At 48.5% G+C, this 17,594-nt stretch overlaps 1 long non-coding RNA gene across 1 annotated transcript; it reads left to right on the forward strand.

The window, feature by feature from the left end:
• Positions 1-11,652: 11,652 nt before the first annotated feature.
• LOC141574610 (uncharacterized) lies at positions 11,653-14,973 on the forward strand. Its single transcript, XR_012501496.1, has 4 exons — positions 11,653-12,581; positions 13,422-13,469; positions 13,653-13,824; positions 14,337-14,973. It is a non-coding gene; the product is annotated as an uncharacterized LOC141574610 (long non-coding RNA).
• Positions 14,974-17,594: the final 2,621 nt, after the last annotated feature.

Below are 17,594 nucleotides of genomic sequence, written 5' to 3' on the forward strand. Positions count from 1 at the left end.
GCCCACTGCAGACTCCTGGGTAAAAGACCTCTTCCTCCAGGGAACCATGGGTCTTTGCACAGACTCCTCCTTGCACGTCAAGAACTGGGAATCCAGGCTACACTCATACCTCAAAACTCAGTTTTTAAATTGCTACAGGAAGCTTCTACTTTTCAGCAAACCCTGACCATCAAACCCTTGATTTCCAAACCCAGTTGTCTTCACCCACAAAAACAGTATTTTTCAGTTCCTGGTTACAAAGTGCCAACCACGCAATGAGCACCAGGCTGCACCTTTTGAGTGATCCTCCTCACAGTCCAGAAGCGTGGTCATTAACTGTTTGGCAGGAGAGGAAATTGAAGCATAGGAGAAGGAAGAGACTGCTGAGTTTAAATAGCCAGGAGGAGGGAGAATTCAGAAGGTTCTAGGTCTCTGTTTTTACAGAGGAGAAAACATGCTCTGAACACTGAACCCACTCTTCCAGTATCACCCAGTGGTGAGCAGAGGAGCCAAGTGTCTTGAGTTTTCCTGGCTCCAATACCTATGTTCACACTGTGTTGCCCTCAATGAGTAAATCATGTTTGTGTGGTACTGAATCTGGGTGCAGTGTACCTGGTAGCCAAGGCAAAAAGGGAAAGAAGCCCTGGCACGTGCTTTCCTTGTCCTGTTCCCTTGGTGCTGGTGTCAGTTCCAGATGAGAGCCCATGACTGGGGCACAGAAAGGCTGAGTGGGCAGAATCTTCCTCTAGAGTCTACCCAAAGACACACCAACAGCATTCAGATGGACAGGTCCCATGCTGGCCATCTGAAAAGGCCAAGCACTGACATTTCCCTGAAATCCAACGGAGGCAGCTCTGCCACAGGCTGGGGTCATGGGTGCCCTGGACTTAGCTTTCTCGTAATACTAGAAAGAGCTTAGATGCTCTGAGACACATGGTCATGATGGCCATGGAATGGAAGCCTGAGGCAGGGGTTGAATTGAAGTCAGTTCATGATCCCAATAGCTTGCATTCACCGTGCAGTTACAATGATAATCACAGCACAATAATAACTAACATTCATTGAGTGTCAGATGCTAATTCCTTTAGATGTAGTAAGCTCACGTCAACCCTAAGAGGTAGTGTTATTAATGTGCCCATTTTACAGATGGGGAAACCAAACCCCAGAGAGTAAAGATGGCTGGGCCCCAGTCACACAGGCAGAGATTCTGACCCTTGTAATCCTCACAGTCACCTTATGAGTGAGAAAAGGAGTTTAAGGTTAAAGAGTTGCTTGTATTTGTTGCCTTTTTTTAATTTTAAGAGTTTTTTCTTTTTCTTCCTTAATGGAAGTACTGGGTATTGAACCCAGGACCTCATGCATGCTAAGCAAGTGCTCTACCACTAAGCTACTTCCCTGCCTGCTACTTATTGCCTTTTCAAACCTTCATCTCCTCCAGCAGAGGAAGACACCATTAGCATCTCCATTCTGTAGGGCATGCTGGGAGGCTCAGAGAGGTCCAGCAATTTGCCTAAGGCCACACAGCCAATAGGGCAGGAATTGGACAGGAACTCAGCCTGCTCTGACCCCAGAATCTATGCGTTTCTCTTGGCCCCTCAGGTGACTGAGAGTTTGCAAAGGGCCCACACCATCCTACCTGGAGCCACTTGAGGACAGTCTTGAGCTGATCCATCCCAGAGTCCAGTGCCCAGCTTGGCCTGGCCCTAGGGGAGCCTAATTTTCCCTGCTGCCTTCCTAGAGTTGTGGAGATCCCACCGAGGGGGACATGAACTTTTATAGGAAAACAGGAATAATGAATGTGGAAAGGGCAAAATCCTAACTATATGCTACTTACTTGCTTACCTTGAACTTTGTTGGCTGTGTGTCTTTGCACAGTTACTTAACCTCTCTGAACACCAGTTACCTCATCTGTAAAGTGGGGATGGTAATAATGCCTACCTGATAAGAGCTATAGATTTTCAATGAGATTATGATTGGACAGTGCTTGGCACAGAGTAGGTGCTCAGTAAGTATTTAATGAATGCATGAAGAATGAATCTAGAGACAGACAAACCCCAGGGACAGGGGTTATCTCTCACCCACAGACGATAAAGTGCTGGCTAAGGGCTCAGGAACCAGACTATATAGTGTGGCTTCCCTCCTATCTAGCTGTGTGACCTTGAGCATGTTACTCAACTTCTCTGTGCCTCACTATTCTCATGTGTAAAATGGGTTAATAACAGTACTAGCCTCAGAGGATTGTTTTGAGGATGAAATGAGATAATACATGTCAAGTGCTTAGAACAGAACTGGGCACATGGGAAATGCTCAATAAAACGAAGCCACTGTTCTTTATTAATTTTTAACTATTGTTGTTCCTGGGGTCAGCTGCTTGGGGACAGGACATTTCTTCTAGAGGAGGAGAACAGAGTTAGGACATGGGGTGGGCCCAGTGGTGGAAGCCACTTCTCTGGGCCTTGAACACACATGGCGTCTCCACAGAGCTGGGTCAGGAGCTGCTGGGTTTGGGGACCGTGAGCAGGGGACTGGAGGGGTGGTGCCAGTCTGGGTCCCAGAGGTACCACTTCAGTCCAGGTAATTCAGTCCAGGTGAGGAGTGGGTCACACTGGACAGGCCTGGGATCCTTGGCTTCCTGTCACCCTGGGGTCTTTGCTGCCCTGCACTGGCCCAGAGCGTCAGGGGAGTCACTGAGGCTCTGGGGATGTATGTACTGTAGCAGGATTCTGAGTGGGGGACCCAGGTTGGCAAGGATTTGAGGCAGATTGGGGTCCTGGACGGCTGGAATGTGTGTCCTCCTGGACCCCACCTTAATGTGCAGGGCCCTATTTGTCCAGGGGGCCAGGCCACTGGCACCACCAATGGGTGCCGGTGGGCTCCAGGGTTGGGGGGCAGACCGAGGGCTTCCTCTGGCTCTGATGGGAGATGTTGCAGGGGGAAAGAGTCCAGCTCTGGGCAGCCCCCAGCTTGGGTACACACCCAGCCCACGACTGCCCCGCTGGAGGTCCTTGCACATGTCACATGCCCACTCTGAGCCTCAGCTCCCTCATCTGCAGAATGAGGACAATAATTCCTAGTCTGGGAATGAAATGAGAAGCAGCCTGGGAAGGGGTCGGCGCAGAGAGGTGGCTCAGTCCAGATGGCTTAGGTTAGAATTACCGCAAGTTTGGAATAAGAGCCCACTTTTTCTCCAAAACACATCTGTAGGGTAAACTCAATTTGGCTGCATTCTTGAGGCATTGCCAGGAGTCTGGTGAGGCTGGTAACAGCCGGAGAACAGAGGTGAACCTTGGCGGGACAAGCTAGGGGGGTGGGGGTGGAGCGGGAGGACGCCACCAGGAGCCACAGCAGGTGCAGAAGGGTGCTGTTTGGATCCTGGGGCCAGGCTGGCTTCTTCAAAATGCCCCTGTGGTGCCCTTCCTTGGCCATGTGGCTTCTTGTAAGCAACTTCCTTCACGGAGCCTCGGTTTCTCCCCCAGAAAAAATGAGGAGGGGAGGCAGGGTCTGTCTCCTTGATTACTGGGAAGGGTGAGAGAGGCTTGGTGGCTGCTCTGTTGCCCCAGAGTCTGGCGTGGAGACTGGCTCAGAGCAGGTGGACCACACTCCTTATTTATTTAGGGATCCAAGGAGCCACCCCAGCCCGTGCTGGAGGCTTCTCACTACGGTCCGGTTGATGCTCAGAAGTTTCCTCATCATCGTCTGCCCAGCTGGAGGGGAGCGGGGAGCTCGGGCACTGACTGGGACTTGGAAAGCCCAGGGTCAGCTTGGGGCTGCAGCACTGACCCTTCCAAGGCCTCAGGCAGGCCTCAGTGTCCTCATCTGCAAAATGGCCATGAAAAGATCCGTTTCTGGGTTGTCTGGGGATCAGATGGGATTCTAGTGGGACTGAGACATTCAGGCTGTGGGTGTTGCAATCCTGTAGTCAGATGCACAGGCCCAGGGTGGCAGTCCAGGATTTGGTCCCGCAGACCAGGGTTCAAATCCTGACTCGCCTTCTTACTTCCCCTTATGACTCAAAGCAATAGGGACTGAGTGACAGGCCAAACTCTTGGGAAACAAGGACCAGGAATACTATCAGAGATAGAGATAGAGAGAGATAAACACCCTCTTCTCTCTTCCACTCCCCCCGGCCCCCAACAATTACTGGCCCCTGCTTCCTCTGCCCCTACTGGTCCCATAACTGGGTGAAATCTCAAGAGAGTTCTTTAAAACTCTGCCCTATGAAGGTCACTGGAGCTCCTGCGCTGGCTGGCTGGAGAGAAGCAGCAGGTCCAGGTGAGGTGGGAGGAGCCACGTCCGGAGCCAGCAGAGGGAGGGGCCCTGAGAGCTGGGGCAGGTGGACCGGCAGTGGATGTCCAGCACCTGGGAGCACTGTTCAGTTCACAGAGCCATTTCCCTTCCCAGCTTCTGAGCTCCAGTTCAGAGAGGGGAAGGATTTGCCATGTCACACAGCCAGACACGGTGGGCTCCTGCCCGTCGCGGGGCCCCTGCAGCTGGGTCCTCCATCTCACTGACCCCTCACCTGCAGAGGGAAGAGGCTCCATAGGCTAAGAGGAAGGAGCCCATGAGAGGAGGCGTGGGTGTCTCCAATAACCAGCAGTATCCTCCATCCTCCCAGAGTGATTAAGAGCAAGGAGCCCTGGGGGAAAAGTGCCTGGGTTTGAATCCCAGCTGGGGCACTGGCTGCCTGTGACCTTGGGCTAGCCACATGATCTCCCTGTGCCTCAGGTTCTGTATCTGTAAAATGAGGCAAATGATACGGGACTCCCTGAGAGGGTTGTGAAGATTGAACGAGCAGATAAGCCTGAACCATTTACATGGGTGTCTGGTAATGGTTAAGAACACATGTCCCATGGGCAGCCGTGGTTGCAGATTCTAACTCCTCCTTTTAAATACATCATAAGCTTCTGTTCGTGGACTTTGGGTCTGAAATCAACTTCTAAGACTCTATCCTGAGGATGTAATCCCAGATATATAGGGACTAAGCTAAAAAATGTCCAGAGATCTTCAGTACACACTGTGTACACCAGCATAAAGTCACAAACACCTCCTGCCACAGGGAAAGTTTAGTTGACATGTGTCACTTAATGGAACCTTACAGAGCTCCTAGCCGTGATGTTTCCAAAGGGTTTAGAGTCACACAAGGAGGAGGCTTATGTTTAAAGTTAAGTGAGAAAGGCTGAAAATAGAACTCTAAACTCAGAATGATGTCAAGCTTATAAAAACAAAATAAGCGAATACAAAATGTGTATAAAAGCAAGATGAAAGAAAACCCATCAAAATATGATAAGCCATCATCTCTGAGGAATGAGGACTATGTGTATATTTCCCCCTGCTTCTATCTGTTGGGAATTTTTAAGTGTTCTATAATGAGCATGTACAAAACTTTTCCAAAGGGAAAGAACTCAATAAGCCAACTTCTCAAAGACAGTTTTATCTGGGAGTTGAACCTCAGCACGACGGCATGGATTGATTGGGCTGTCAGTTTTCCAGCAATGAGCTGAATGCTGTAGGATGGGAGTGTGACAGGCAGTGATCACTTCATACATATTTACTAGGTCCCAGCACTGGGTCAGCTTCCAAGTGTGCAGGGGAAGTGGGTCTGGGGGTTGGGTCCGGGGTGTGGGTCCAGGCACAACGTGAAGTCCTCTTGATACCAAGCTGACGGGGGTACAAAGAAAACATTCTGGGAACATCGCTGTCTTCATGATTTTGCCATATCCGAATGTTGCCTGTACTATCATTCACTTCAGAGTTTAAAAAAAAAAAAATTGGTTTATCTAAAAAAATACTCAAAAAATCATAAAATAATATTGAGAAAAAGTTAAAAACTAAATGGAAGGGTATAACATACTCACGGATTGAGAGATCCAATATTTTAAAATCAATTCTTTGCAAACTGGTTTGTAGGTTCAGTGCATACAACCCTAATCAAATTCCTAACGTGTGTGTGTGTAACTTGGAAAACAGATGGTAAAGTCTATTGGAAACATGAAGGGTGAAGTATAGCCATTTTTTGAAAAAGACTTTTTTTTTTTTGATAAAGAAGAACGAAGTTGAAGGGTTTGCTCTGCTGGATACAAAGACCAATTAGAAAGCTAAGTAAGTAAGACAGTGTGGTATCAGTACAAGGATAGATAAACAGACCAATGGAATGGAGTCAGATGCCAGACATATATGGACAAGTATTTATGACAGATGTCACGCTACCAGGCAGTAGGTGAAGTGGACAGACTTTTCAATGACTAGTGCTGGGCCAACTCATATCTATGTAGAGAAAAAAAAGACACTTGATCCCTACCTCACGCCATTTGCAACATCAATTTCAAGGGAACTGTAGATCTAAGTGTTAAAGGCAAAATAGTAAAGCTTCTAGGATGTAACATTCAAGAATGCCTTCATGACCTCAAAGTGGTGGAAAGATTCTTTACCAAAACACAGGACGTGCCAACCATGAAAAAAAATGGATTGATAAAATTGACTACATTAAAAGTTAACATTCTGTTTGTCAAAAGAGATGAATGAGAAAATTAAAAAGCAAATTACAGAGTGGGGAAAAATGTATCATATACATATAACCAACAAAGGAATTATTTGTTTCCAGAATAAACACCACTACAAGTCGTTATGAAAAAGACTAACAACTCAACACAGGCATGCCTTGTCTTATTGAGCTTTGCTTTATTGTGTTTCACAGATACTGAGGGGTATTTTATTTTTCATTTTTTTGTTTGTTTTTACAAATTGAAGCTTTATAGCAACCCTGTGTCAAAAAAAGTCTAACAGAGCTATTATTCCAGCAGCACTCTGGCCCAATTTGTGTTTCTATGTCATATTTTGCTAATTCTCACAACTGTTATACGTGTTACGGTGATTTGTGACCAGGGATCTTGGATGTTACTATTACAACTTTTTGGCGTTGCCACAAACAGCTACCAGATAAGATAGAGCACTTAATAAATGCTGTGTGTGTTCTGACTGCTCCACTGACCAGCCGGTCCCCTGTCTCTCTTTCTTTCCCTGGGCCTCCCTATTTCCTGGGACCCAACAATATTGACATTAGGCCAATTAACAACCCTACAGTGGCCTTTCTAAGTGTTCAAGTGAAAGGAAGAGTCACATGTCTGTCACTTTAAATCAAAAGCTAGAAAGGATGAAATGTAGGGAGGAAGGCATATCAAAAGATAAGATAAGCCAAACGCTAGGCCTCTTGTGCCAAACAGCCAAGGAGAGAAAGAGGAAAAGTTCTTGAAGGAAATTAAAAATGCTACTCCAGTGAACACACAAATGATAAGAAAGCAAAACAGCCTCCCTGCTGATATGGAGAAAGTTTTAGTGGTTTAGTTAGAAAATCAAATCAGCCACAACTTTCCTTAAGCCAAAGCCTGATCTAGTGCAAGGCCCTAACCCTCTGCAAGTCTATGAAACCTGAGTGAGGTGGGGAAGCTGCAGAAGAGTCTGAAGCTAGCAGAGGCTGGTTCACGAGGTTTAAGGAAAGAAGCCATCTCTATGACGTAAAAGTGCAAAGTGAAGCAACAAGTTTTAATGTAGAAGCTGCAGCAAGTTATCCAGAAGCTCTAGCTAAGAGCATTCATGAAACAGCAGATTTTAAATGTAGGTGAAACAGCCTTCAGTTGGAAGAAGATGCCATGTAAGACTTTCATAGCTGAAGAGGAGAAGTCAATACCTCACTTCGAAGCTTCGAAAGACAGGCTGACTCTCTTGCTGGGGGTTAATGCAGTTGGTGACTTTAAATTGAAGCCAATGATCACTTCCCATTTCGAAAATCCTAGGGCTTTTAAGAACTAGGCAAAATCTACTCTGCCTCTGTTCTATGAATGGAACAATAAAGCCTGGATGACAGCACATCTGTTTACAACATGATTTACTGAATACGTTAAGCCCACTGTTGAGACCTACTGCTCGGGAGGAAAAAAGAAAGATTTGTTTCAAAATATTGCTGCTCATAGACAGTGTACCTGGTCACCCAAGAGCTCCGATGGAGATGCAAAACAAGATGTTTTGTTCATGTTGTGTTCATGCCTGCTAACACAAAATCCATTCTGCAGCCCTAGGATCAAGGAGTAATTTTGAATATTCAGGTCTTCTTATTTAAGAAATACATTTCATAGGACTATAGCTGCCATAGATTGTGGGGAGTTTTTTTTTGTTTTTTTTTGTTTTGTTTTGTTTTGTTTTGTTTTGATGGAGCTGGGCAAGGACAATTTAAAACATTATGGAAAAGATTCACCATTCCAGATGTCATTAAGAATATTTGTGATTCATGGGAAGAGGTCAAAACTCCAGCATAAACAGGAGTTTGGAAGAAAGTTGATTCCAACCCTCATGGACGACTTTGAGGAGATCAAGTCTTTAGTGGAGGAAGTCACTGCAGATGTGGTGGAAATAGCAAGACCAAACTAGAATGAGAAGTGGAACCTGAAGATGTGACTGAATGGCTGCAATCTCGTGGTAAAATGTGGGTGGATGAGGAGTTGCTTCTTCTGGATGAGCAAAGAAAGTGGTTTCTTGAGATGGAATCTGCTCCTGATGAAGATGCTGTGAAGATTGTTGAAATGACAACAAAGGTTTTAGACTATTAAGCAAACTTAGTTGATAAAGCAGTGGCAGGATTGAGAGGATTGAAACTGAGAAATTGTTTGGGAAAGGAAGAATCTATCGATGCAGCAAATTTCAGTATTGTCTTATTTTAAGAAATCATCACAGGCACCGCAAGCTTCAGCAACCACCACCCGGAACAGCCCAGCCAGCAGCTGCCGACGTCGAGGCAAGATCCTCCACCAGCAAAAAAAAGATGACAACTCACTGAAGGCTGAGATGATGGTTAGCACTTTTTTAGCAGTAAAATATTTTTGTTTGCTTGTTTGTCGTTTGAGGGTGGAGGTAACTAAATTTATTTATTTTGTTTGTTTTGGTTTTTTAGGGGGAGGTAAATAGGTTTATTTATTTATTTACTTATTTGTAGAGGAGGTACTGGGGATTGAACCCAGGACCTCGTGCGTGCTAAGCATGCACGATGCCACTCAGGTGTACCCTCCCCCTAGTAATAAATTATCTTTAAATTAAAGTATGTACATTTTTTTTAGGCATAATGCTATCGCACACTTTATAGACTATAGTATTGTATAAACAAAACTTTTACATGCCTTAGAAAACCAAAAAATTTGTGTGACTCCCTTTATTGAGACACTGAGATGGTCTGGAACCAAACTCCCAGTATCTCCAAGACATGCCTGTATAAAAATAGGCAAAAAAACAAACAAAAAAAACCCCCAGGCACTTCACAACAAGAATATTCCAACGGCTGATAAATACATAAAACAGTACTGAATCTCATCAATAATTGGGGAAATGAGAAATTAAAGTCACAAGATAACCACAGCGCTCCAACCAGATCAGCTAAAATTGAACGTTTTGACAACACCAAGAACCGGTGAGGATGTGGAGCAACAGGGACCCTCACACGCTGCTGATGGGAGTATAAAGCGGTGCAACCACTTTGGGAGACGACCTGGCGGGATACACCGCCATGATTCAGCAAAACCTGCCCTAGATACGCACGCATCGGAGATGCGCTCTTATGTGAACCTAGAGACCTGCTCATGAATGTTCACAGCAGTTTTATTCAAAGCTGAGAACAACCTGTCTTCCGACGGTAGAAGGGATCAGTACATTGGGATATATGGATGCGGTGGAACACCGTCCAGTAATGCGAATGAAGGAAGGGCAGCTACACACACCAACCTGGATGACTCAGTGCCGTCACGTCCCGGGAAAGAAACCAGGCACCCGAGAGGACACGTGACATGACTATTTATATGACGTTGAAAAACAGGTATGTGAAGGTCATAAAAGTGGACAGAAAAGCAAGATGAGACCATCATAAAACTTAGGTCACCTTTGTTCAGGAGGGAGCGGGTGCCAGTTGGGAAGGGTCCAGAGGAGGGGCTTTTGGAGAGCTAGAAATGTCCTGTTGGGGGACCAGGATGTTTGATTTTTCATAAATGATTGAGCTGCATATTTTAGTTTTGATGCAAGCTTTAGCTACACACAATGGGCTTCTCTGTTCTTGTTATATTTCACAACAAAAAGTTTAAAAGGGAAAAAAAAACTTTCAGGGCACCAAAGGGAAGGCAATTTGAAAGAATCCAGCTCCTGAGGGAGCATCTCTGGGGCAAGAAAGCAAGATAGTGTCAATAAGAAACACAGAAGGCACTGAAGCCTTATTTCATCTGGGCGTCAAATGCCTTACCATCTTAGAAATAGAATTCAAAAGAGAGGGGTTGATGCAGAGATGTGCCTTAGCATGTTTACGAACTGGAAAATAAACGCACCTAGTTTTCTGACCAAAAGTCAGGCCGGCCTGGCTGCGCAGCTTGGCAGAGATGTTTTGCCATGCTGTTCGATTTGTGAGGTGCAGTTTTCGGGAAAACGAATGAGCAGAACCTCCAGCTCCCAGGCTGTGATGAGATCTCATTTAAAGCACTTAGGTATGCAGCATGCTGGAAGTTACACCCTTTGCAATGATTTACCTTTACGATGAAAATGTTTAGGAGCCAACTAAAAGTGTTTGTGGTTCGTATGTAGTTTTCAAAATTCTTTTAGGGTCTATGTGAGCCCCCAGGGTGAAGACCCCTATCTGCTTGGGTGTTAGGAAGAGACTGACAGGTGCAGGGAGGCAAGCGGGCCCTCTAGGGGAGGAGAGGCATGGAAGGCCAGCTGTGCTGGGAAGGGGCTGGAGGAGGCAGAAGAGTGGGTGTCTGGTCTGCCAGGGAGCCCTGAAGGGTCACCCCTGGGGGACCGCAGGAGGGGGAGTAGGAAGGGGCCTAGAGCTGGGGAGGTGGAGTCTGGTGGAGCCAGAAGGAAGAAAAGGCGAGGGGCTAGGAGCCTTTTGAGGAACAGGTGGTCGAGCAGGTGTAGGAGAAGAAAGCAAAGAAAAGGAGCGTCCTTGGCCCCCTGTTGTGTGTGGCCACAGCTCTTGAAAAGACCCAACAAAGCAGGCCCCCTACTCTGGCAGCTGCCTTGAAAAAGCCTTGTGCCCATCCATCTGCCACCAGCTCCCAGCCCCCACTACCGCCAGGGTCTCCCAGCAGCCCTGGCATGTCCTGGCCAGATATGGGGCGGGGGGAGGGGGAGGCGAAAGGCCACCCTGCCACCTAGCCCTCTGCCCTGGGGGACAGAGACCTCTGGGGGTGACTCTGTCCTTCACATCCTCATCAGAAATTTGTCAATACAAAAGATAGTGGCTATCATAAAAATTAAAATTTCAGATAGTGCCAACACTAGCAGAAAGATCAAAGTGAAATTGTGCTCTCTCTGGAAGTCGCCACCGCAGCCAGTTTGCTGTGTCGTCTTCTGACCTCTTGTCAACTTCTCTCCCTTAGGAAATAGCCGGGGTCAGCCAGTTGGGATGCGCATTCCCAAGTCTGCCACTGCTGTGTGACCTCAGACAAGTTCTTTACCTCTCTGAGCCTTATTTCCTCACCTGCTACCTGGTGCTAAGTTTAGTACCAATCTCAGAATATTGAGGCATGGGGGGAAGGTATAGTTCAGTCATAGAATGCATGCCGAGCATGCATGAGGTCCTGGATTTAATACCCAGTACCTCCACTTAAAATAAATAAATAAATAAACTTAATTACCTCTCCCCCCACAAAAACTCGAAATATTGATGCATATGCTGGAAATTAAGCCCTTGTCGGTCACATCATTTGCAAATATTTTCTCCCATTCCATCGGCTGTCTTTTCATTTTGTTTATGGTTTCCTTTGCTGTGCAAAAGCTTATACATTTAGTTAGGTCCCATTTGTTTATTTTGGCTTTTATTTCTGTTGTCTTGGTAGACTGACCTAGGAGAACACTGCTACGATTATATCAGAGAATGTTTTGCCTCTGTTCGCTTCTGGCAGGTTTATGGTGTCTTGTCTTATGTCTAAGACTTTAAGCCATTTCAAGTTTGTTTTTGTGTATGGTGCTGCAAATACTAACTAGTATATATAAAATAGATGAACAACAAGGACCTACTGCATAGCACAGGGAACTATATTCAATATCTTATAGTAACCTATAAGGAAAAAGGATATGAAATATATATATATACACACACACACATACGTGTGTATAATTGAATCACTATGCCGTATACCGGGGACTAATACAACATTGCAAATTGACTGTAAAAATAACAGTAAGGAAAGCATTAGCATGCACAGAATAAACAGTTCAAGTTAAAAAAAAAAAAAGAATATTGATGCAAATGCTCAGGGTCTTCCATGGCATGAATCCCCACCCCCATCCCTCCTCCACCAAAGCTGAAGGAGGTGGGTATGTCCCCTGGGGAGGAGACTGGAACAGTCTGAGTCCTGTCCCCTGCCACCCACACACTCAGGGAGCTGAGTTCCCTGCACTAAGGAAGGTCCATTCTAGTGGACAGGACAGACAGGAAACCAGGGGGTAATGTCAGGGAATGGAATGAGGGAAAACAAATCAGTAGGATGTGTGCGTGGGAGGGGCCTCCCCGGCCAGGCAGTCAGGGAAGGCTTCTCTGAGGAGGCGGCCTAGGAGGGAAGCCAGAAGGAAGCCAGGTGGGTGTCGGAGGAAGGGTGCACCAGGCAGAGGGGACTGCAAGGGCACGAGCTGGGAGGCAGCCCAGTGTGTTTGCAAACAACGTTGGTATCGCCTGGGGAAAGGGAGGCTCTGAAGGACAAAGAACCTCGCTCAAGGCCACCTAGGAGCTGAGTGGCTGAGCTAAGAGATTTCAACCCAGGTCTCTCTGACCTCAAAGTCCTTGACCCTGAAGCCTCCCCAGCTGAATGCTGGCTGCCTGGCACTCCTTACCTTATCAAAAGGTCAAAGTGCTCCCTCTTTCCTGGAAGACCGGGGTGGAGTAGGAGTGGGGTGAGGGTGGGGGGCCAGCATGGGAGGGTTCCTGCTCAGGCTGGCCCTGCTCAGGGCCCAGTGGAGCCTCCAGGCTCCCTCCAGACTTCTGGCCCTCCGGTCTCCAGCTGCCTTTGAGCTGCACCCTGGGGGAGGGGCTCCAGGGCCAGGCATCCCTCTGGCCTGTCCCAGCCACTCGGGGCCACCCTGTCAGAGACTGGGGTTCCTGTGTGGCCCCACTGGGGTCTTTGCTGCCTCCTAGGACTCAAACAGCTGAGGGTGCAAAGCCATCTCCGTCCTGGGCTTCCTGCCCATGTAGGCCCCTCTCTGGCCTCAGGCGCCCCAGTTGAGGACCAGGGTCATGGCTGAGTATTAATGAGTGACTGAATGAATGAAGAGGAAGTGACAATGAATGAAAGGGATGTCTGAGCAGACAGGTGGCGTGGAGAGTGCTGGCAGGCAGGAGGCTCTCTGGGGTTCAGAGATGGGGACAAGTTCACAAGGGGATGCCAGACTCAGCTGGGCCTCTTTTCACCCCCCACCCCCAGGCTCGTACGCCCATCTGTGAAATGGATCCATTAAGGACACTTGGAACCGTGAGTGCCTCTCTCGCTTGCTGGCTCAGTTCTGGTCACTGGCCAAAGGCCGTCAGGCTCTGAAGGCCCCCGGCTGCCCATGAACCTTGCAAACATTCATGAACACAGGATTCTGGCCCTGCAGGGGGCACTTCTATCTTCTCAGCAGCCCGCACAGTGGGCGTGACTGTCCCTGTCTTCTAGGGGTGGAAGCAGCCACTTGGACCTGGCGTCCCAGCACAAGATGACACGGGGGAGCCGGAGCCAGAGTCACTCCTGGGATTTGGACTCCAGAGGCCCCGGATGTGCAATTGCCCCCTGGGGCAGGGCCTCTGAGGCCACAGATCCTTTCCCAGACAAAGCTCATCCTGGCCAGGTTTCTGCAAATCTGCTCTGACCCTTAGCCCGAGGTGGGGATGGGAAAGGCGGGGGCGATATTGCAGGACCCATCACATGAAAACTGACTGAGGATCCCCCTATTTCTAGCAACTGAGCTGCACGTACCTGCTTCCCCCCGACTGGGAGCGAAAGCTCAGATAAACATCCGTTCGCACGCGCCAAATAATTCCTTAAATAAAGCAGCTACATTTCGGCATCCCCCGCGCTGGAAATGTACGCTCCTTAGATTTTTAATATCACCTGCAGTCTGCATAATTTTAACCCAAGCACATCAGCTGTTGACTGTCTTATTACCTGAGTCACTTTTTGGGGTGTTAGGATTACGGGAACAAACTGGCAGGCTCAGTGGGTGTGGGGGGGTCCTAGTCCTCAATCCTGATGGTCTGTGTGAGGGATCTGGGTTCTCCTGATCCCTCAGGGAAGGGACAGTCATCACAGTGAGTCCTGCCAGCTACTGAGCTGGGCTTTCTATGGCCATTTTTCTCACAGCCACCAGAGTCGTCACTCTGCAGCACCCTGGCTGAACCTCTCCTGCGGTGTCCCCTTGGTGGAGAAAAGCTCACAAGACCCTCCCTGATCTGGCTGCTGCAGACCTTTCCCACCCATTTCCCACCAGGCTGGCCTGTGTTCACCACGGTCCTTCTGCGCCTTAAGTATGCAGAGCTTCACCTAGCCTCAGGGCCTTTGCACCTGCTGTTCGCCCTTTCTGGAATGCTTTTTCCCCAGATCTAAGTGGCTTCATCTCAACACTCAGGTCTCAGCACAAGTGTTATGTCCTCAGAAAAGCGGCTAGACCTTGATCATCCTGACTAGTTGGACTTAACCTTCCTGCCCCTCTTCCCTCGGGCACACATTGTCTCAGCCTTCAGTTTTATTGCCTTCAAAGACTTTCTGTAACTATAGTGACAGGGTTACTCCTTTATCGTTTTACTTCCCCCTGGAAGGCCAGCAACGGGCGAGCAGGAATCCTGTCTGCCTTGTTCACCCCTGTATCTTCAGAGCCTACGTGACACATGGCAGATTCTCAATAAATACCTGTTAAACGAAAGAATAAACCCTCAGCACTGCTGTTGTCATTTCTCCCATGTTACAGATGAAGACGTTGAGACCCAGAGAGATTAAGTGACTTGCCCAAGGCTACACAGCCTGTACCTGGGAATCTCCCGGGTCCCTTGAGCTCCATAGTCAGTCTGAGGTTAGAATCCAGCACAGAGCACAAACCCTCTTTCCCTTCTCAGTGAATAAAACTTAAGGAGCATGCAGTGAAAGTCTGAGCAAAGTTTGCCTAATTAACCAGTGCGGGGGCCGCCATCAGAGAAGATGGGTCTTTGATCACAGCCCACGGGTGACAGGACAGGAACTCCACCCATAAAGACGATTGTGTCATTTGGGTCAGCTGCTCTGACAAGCAGCTCTCCTGAGCTTGTTGTCAACAAGTCGGGTTATTACAGGGCATTCCTGTCACCATAAAGGGCCTTGAAATGAAGGTGACAAGGGAGGGGCCTTTTTAGATCCAAGCCAACTCCCTAAACCTCTCACCAAATCAGCGGGGAGGGAGCTGAAGCTTACAAGGCTCCTACTGTGAGTCAAAGGCCACACTAGGTGCTCTCCTTACATTTCCGCATCAAATCCTCCCCTCCACCACGGGAGGCAGGGGCTGTTACCTCGTTGTGCAAACCTAAGATGCCACCCATCGTAAGATGCATTTTGATTTCAGATACACTGAAGCGTGAACAAATGTGCCTTGTAGAATGGATGAAGCCTGGAATCATCCCCATCTTACAAAGATGCTCAGGCTCAGAGAGGACCAGCAACGATTGGTGGGTGGTCCTCCAAACTGCCTGGTCCAGTTCCCCATCCTCTCCACAGTGCGCCCAGCTGCCAAGCCTTTCTGCTCTTCCTTCTGCCTGGAGCACCCTTCCCGGTCATCACACCGCTTCAGCCTGGTGAGCTGCCGTCCACCTTCCCAGCCCGGCCCAGACGTGACCCCCTCTTTGGCCCTCCCTGGCCTTAGCACTGTGTTGACAAGTCTCCTGTTGGTAGCTTGACCTGAAAGTGTTCAGAGCTATGACTCTTATTTCCCATTGTCTGTCAGCAGTGACATAGAATCACCAGAGGGGCTTCATTCCTCATGGGTTCTCAGACCTCCATGGACCTAAGAATCACGAGGGGCAGTGTGTTGGGAATGCAGAGCCCTGGGCCCTGAGCTTAGAATTCCTGATTGGGTAAGTCTGGGTAAGGCTCTGGCATCTGTGTATCCACAACCCCACCGTGTGATTCTCTTCTGGGGGGCTTTGCAAACCACTGCCCTAAGCTTAGATTCTGAGGTCATCTTGACCAGCAGGATGGCCCCCAGGGAGTCTCTGGCCTGTGAGCTGAGCAATCAGGGCCCTTCCAGTTGTAAAGTGGGAATGCAATGCAATAATAAACACACCTGCCCCCGAAGTTTATTACTATATTGCATGTGCCACCCAGGCGAACCTGCCTGTTTGTTCCCATTCGAGTCAAAACTTACCCCTCCTACCTCCGCATCCCTTAGAGCCCTGCTGTTGCTGGTAGAGCTCTGGCTCCCTGATACGCCAGCCTTCTCAGGGTGCCCAGGGAAAAATGCACAGTGCAGGTGCGGGTGTTCGCTGCTGCGTGCCCCTGACGGCCTTCGGGACATAGCGCCCTCATGCAAAGGAGGGCCCCTAATGGTGGCACTCCAGTCATGGTAGCAAGCCACTGGTTGTAGGTGTGGGACCGACGATGCTTCTGTGCAAGCTCCTGGCACTTGGTAGGGGGTCTATCAGTGGTTTATAGAAAAACCAAAGGGCCGGGACCTTACACCTGAGCTCTCCTATTTACAGCCTTGACTGATGTTCTCATGGCTTTTCAAACATCACTAACCCAGAATTTAAGGCTGGAGGGCTGAGGGGGCACCCGGCTGGTGAGAATCCTGGGCCTGGATGCCTGGGTGGTTGGCCTGCTCCTCTGAGGATCGTGGGGAGCCTTGGAGGGATTCTGAGCGGGTGGGAAATGGATTGGAGGACAGAGAGAGTGGAGACATGTACACCAGCGAGGAGGCTGTTGCAACATGCCATCCAGTCACCCGACATGTACGGAGTCCCTACTGGTGACTAGGGAGGGTCCTGGCGCTCAGACAGCCCACAGCCTGGACACTCAGCGGTAGCGGAGGGGAGCATCAGGCTGTGGCCAGGTGTGCATGCCTTTCCTTCACGCTCTTCCAGGAAGTACAAGTCTGTTGTACAATTGATGACAAGGCTGAAGGAATCTGCCCTCTAGACCTGTCCTCTATTCTTGTCCCACTTCTTAGAGGCCACTGACCTGGGGAATTTGACTTTCTGCTTCAAACCTCAATCCCCACCTCTGTAAAATGGGTATCAAAAGAAAACCTGCCTCACAGGCCTGTCGGAGAAAACAGATCTATTGCCACAGCTGGAATGTAAATGGCCTGTAAAGGTTAGGGGTAGGGACGATGCCGGGGGCACATAATAGAAAGAATGAGAAGGGCAGACATTCCTATTAAGTCTCTCAATGAGTAAGAAGTGCAGATGGAGCAGAGAGGCATTTGGGAAGGAGGTTGATTTTCCTCCAGACTGTACTGTGTGGTTGTTACCCCAGTGCCTTCCACCTTCCCAGCCAGCCTGACCAAGGCAACAGCTCCAAGCTTAGAGATAAGCCCATGCAAACTTAAGCTCTCACATGCAATAACTTTTTCTCTCCATGGCACCTAGAGTCTGTTCC

The sequence above is a fragment of the Camelus bactrianus genome, chromosome 22 (genome assembly GCF_048773025.1).
Source record: "Camelus bactrianus isolate YW-2024 breed Bactrian camel chromosome 22, ASM4877302v1, whole genome shotgun sequence".
NCBI classification, from domain to species: domain Eukaryota; kingdom Metazoa; phylum Chordata; class Mammalia; order Artiodactyla; family Camelidae; genus Camelus; species Camelus bactrianus.